This window comes from Etheostoma spectabile, chromosome 15, assembly GCF_008692095.1.
Source record: "Etheostoma spectabile isolate EspeVRDwgs_2016 chromosome 15, UIUC_Espe_1.0, whole genome shotgun sequence".
NCBI lineage: Eukaryota > Metazoa > Chordata > Actinopteri > Perciformes > Percidae > Etheostoma > Etheostoma spectabile.
Genome location: NC_045747.1, coordinates 21,657,221 through 21,661,988, shown reverse-complemented (window position 1 = coordinate 21,661,988; position 4,768 = coordinate 21,657,221).

The following is a 4,768-nucleotide window of genomic DNA, read 5'->3' as shown; positions in this document are numbered from 1 at the left end:
AAGCCAATTTTGTAAAATGTAAGGAGTAGAAAGTACCGATATTTATGTTAAAATGTAAGGAGTTAAGGTAAAAAGTCGCCCAAAAAATAAACAGTAAAGTGAAAATATTTGTAAAAATCTACTTGAGTACAGTAACAAAGTATTTGTACTTCGTTACTTTCCATCTCTGGTCGGCACCGAGTTTGAAAAAGAGACTGTATAAGATCAACCCGTTCTCACTCCAAACTCATAAAAGACAGAGGTTTGGACAGTGGCTGTCAGCACCTAAAGAGACGAAACAGGTGCCTTCAGCGTGTTTGTATAACGTACTGGGGAGAGCAGCAGCTACACGGGGTTTAGCGAGTAGTATGTAAGGCAGTAATTCCGCGCAGGGAGGTTGGTTGATGGGTCAAACACAGGACTTTCACCCAGGAGACCGGGGTTTGTCTCCTGCGTGGCGCCTTTCCTAAAGTCGTTTTCTTCTTTAACTGTCCTGTTATTCCAGGGTGTCACAGAAGCGAACGTCCGCCCACGACCTTTTCCTAATCCCAACCGTCCCTCTCGTCCCCTCGTGTCATGGAAACGTAAACCCACCCACGACATTTTCCTATTTCCAACCGTCCCGTACTTTCCGCGTGACATTGAAACGTAAACCCACAAATGTCATTTTCCTAAACCCAACCATCCCAAGCAAATGCAAAAGACACGGCAATAGTCCCGACCAAGCGCGTTTAGATTAAGTGTAAAAGGGACGCCATTAGTCTAGAGCAGGGGTCTCAAACTCAATTTACTTGGGGGCCGCTGCAAGTAGAGTCTGGGTTTGGCTGGGCCGCATCAAGTATTAAAAAAAAAACCTCTATTTCCTCAAAAAAAAAGGCGCGGAACTGCCGGTGCTTTAAACCCCTAGATCTGATATGGTTGGTGCATTTCACAACAACAGACATCACATTGTCAAACCTCAGGCATTTGCCGCAAAGGGTACTTAGCTAGCTTTACAACCGTTACGCTGCTGTCAGGAGACTACTACGGTAGCCCATTAGTGACATGCACAATGACAAAAAGTTTCAGTTTCAGTTTTCACGCGCGGGCCGCACTAACACTTTACTTTGATGTCAAGTAGGGGGCCACAAAATATCATCCCGCGGGCCGCAATTGGCCCCCGGGCCGCGAGTTTGAGACCCATGGTCTAGAGCAAGAGAGTTTAGATAAACGCTACAGGAGACTTTTAGCATCAATAACAGTGACAAAGGCACCTGACCAAGCTTCCATATTTTAAGAGATGGGAGTGAGAATGTGATGAAAATATTAAACCACCATAACATAGTCCCTGGCCTATGTTATGGTGCTATTTACTAACCGTGTTTTCCAGTGTGTTCATGACAACAAACCGGACACATCAAAAAAGAAACAGAAAGGCATGCTTGTCTACTGCCAGTGGGGAAGGAGTCTATCGGACATTTATAGCCGGAAAAAACTGCACATATATGCTAAATAAAAGGGAAATAGTCACACTGTTTGGTTCTAGCAAGTCTAGTGCCACACAATGGAGCACCAAAAATGTGATCAGACATTTTGCCTATTCTGATTTGCCATCTTATATAAAGTGTGTTTTAACACTAAGTGTTCCTTTTTACTCAACAGGATTCTCCGCATAGTGCCTTTTCACAGAGAAAAAGGGAAAAGACTTTGACAGCAGTAGATAAGGAATAGGATGTTGGGTGAAATAAACTGCATTTGGATAAGGATTCAAAAGATGACTTCTTTTCCACGACTGACAAGCATTGCTTACTTGCAGACGTATAGTTGTATTTTTTTGGTTATTTAAATGTCTAGCAGTTTGAATGTGAATACTTTGTATGCTTTATTGAATGGACCATTGGATTTTCTGCACGTGTTAAGATTTCCTGTTGTAAATGTAAAACAACGGTTTGCAGTGTTGGATTAGATAGATTTGGAATAAAGCCTTTATAATAATTGAAAGCAGACATGTGATTAATGTATATCTCATTAAGGGGAAAATAAATGGAGTCACGTGAGGTAATGCCAGGAGGTTGTTTATTGTGATCAAATTTTTTAGTTTTTTTTATACATAAAACATAACATTCATGAACAGTTACAAACAACACACTGGGACATGTGAACACGTCCAAAGGCCACAATACACAAAGAGGAAAAACGGGAAGGAGTGAGGGAGACAAAACAGCACTCTCCTCACACTATGTTGACAAGTTTGCTCCGGTGAGGTGCTTCAGGGAATTCTCTAACTTGGATTCTTCATCCTCCAGTATTTGCCTAAAGCAGCTAAACCTGCTAAAACTGATTGCACAGTGAGTTTATTTGGATATCCTAAATGTCATATTAACTGTCGCTATTACGTTAATTGACGTACTGCTTGTTAGCTAGCAAGCACTATGCTAAATTAGGAATAGCTGGTATCCAGCTTCGAAAACACAGCCCAGTCAACATTAATACAAGATTTATTTAGCGAATAATGGTCAGTACAAGTAAATATACTTGTTCTTACCATTTTACATACATTATATTGCCGACACTGTTCTTCTCCGTCACCGTGCACCCACGAAAATCTCTGCACCAACGAAAATGACGGATGTGGCAGTAACGCCGTCAAGAGTGCGTGCGCTCAACTCGCTGAAAAAGCACCGCCCCCAGAGCTGTTTCAGCACTGCCAGTGTCAAAATCACACCCAGGTCAACTCCCATCAAGTCAGAATTATTTTCACTGGAAAATTAACTCCAGTTCACATTACCGATTTATGTAGGATTTAAGTGATTCGAGTGCGGATCACATTCTCACCATAAACAAACCAATCCAGAGTTCGATTAACAGTGTACCAAGACCACCTCTTCAAGCAGTTCTTGGTACGCTTGTTTGGTCCGCTTTTAGTGCACACTCGAGTGCCATTGCCTTGTTCTCACCTGCCCAAACGAACCGCACACAAACTCGAGTTCGATTCAAGCCAACTAAAGGCCTTTGGTGTGAAAATGCCCTAAGACTAAGCTTTGGGGATCTTTTGAGAAGTCTGAGCCAAGTCTCATCCATCACACTGTTTTACACACCTACAGTATGGTAATCTGCAAATAGGTAATTTTTATCAACAAGCTAAAACGAAACCACTCAGTTTGTAGTCTATCCTGCTTTGCTACGAATCCTAAAATTTGGACAAACTCTTCTAAACCTAGCTGCTGGTGGAGACAAACCAACCCCTTACTCTGGCAATATGGTGTAAGAACACTTTAAAAAGATGTATGCACAACATTAAGCATTATTATTTGTATTTTTAAACAATTGTGCGTAAATTTACTTAGGCACTCAAAATTACCTGGTGGGCTGGATTTTGGACTTTCTCACTAACAGGACACAGAGAGTGAGAGTAAGCGGACATCTTTCTGGAATATCAGTGACATCAACTGGCTCCCCTCAAGGCTTTGTTCTCTCTCCTCTTTTGTACATTATGTACACTAACAACTGCCGCAGTGAACTGACCAATAACTATATTGTAAAGTTTGCAGATTCATAGTAAGTTTAATGGACACCACAGAAACATCTCATCATGTCCGATAGTTCTCACCCCCTGAATGCAGAATTTAAGTTGCTGCCCTCTGGTTCCTGGTTCAGTCAGCCACCAGCCAAAACAAAGAGATATAAATGATCTTTCGTACCTTCTGCTATCTGTCTGTTTAACTTTGTAAAGGTCACGTCTGTACATAAGTCACTCTTGGACGTAAACTTTCAATGTTGTGGTATTTATTTCCCCATTTGGTCTGATCCTGTATTTTTAATCGATGTTGTCGTCTTTGATGTCATGTACTTGTATGTCCACTTCTTTGCTACTGCAGCAAAATGAATCGCTCCTCGGGGACAAAAATTACGTTTTCATACACGTGAGTCAGTAACATTGCATTTGTGTTTTTATGTGAGTGGTACTCTAGAAGCTATGACTGTAAACATTCATGAGCACAAGTATGACTTGAATTCTTCACTATGAACACAAATTCAAATTTGTGGGTACGGGTAAAAAACGAGATGGGTAGGGCTGCAGCCTGGAGCGTCCTATGTCATCCATCCCGTCTCATGCGGTCCCGTCTCATGCGGAGGTGTGTCCAACGGCAAAAAAAATACAAAATCGCGAATAGTTTTCCAGATGGAGTCACGGGTAAATTCGTGACCGCATTTGTTACAATCAATTGAAAAACGATAATAACTGTTAAAGTAACAATTTTGCCATATATATATATATATATATATATATATATATATATATATATATATATATATAGTTTGCTCATTTCTGATTATGGTTGTATTGTTCCATATAACGTTGCTACATCTGATGAAACCTGCATCAGCGTCGCAGCCGTTTCTGCCAACTAACGGCAGCATTTCCTAAGGAGAAATCCACGATCTACACACACAACAACAAGACTACAAAAATAAACATGTTACACTCTTTCCAAGACTTTTTAATTTTATATTCTAGGCCTATATTGTTTTCACACTTCACCGGGACATTGCTGTAAATACAACTGCTTATCAGCATGGCGAGAGCATTCGACTGTATAGCTCTAACAGCACTGCCTCGGCTGTCGGGTCTCTGGGACCCGGGGCAAAATGCTGTCGGGTCTCTGGGACCCGGGTCAGAATGCTGTCGGGTCTCTGGGACCCGGGGCAGAGTGCGGTTCTATTTTTCTACTACCGCGGCCTCGGTCTTCAGGTCTCTGGGACCCGTCCTGCATTTGACTGCGTATCTCAGCTGCCACGGCCTTGGGCT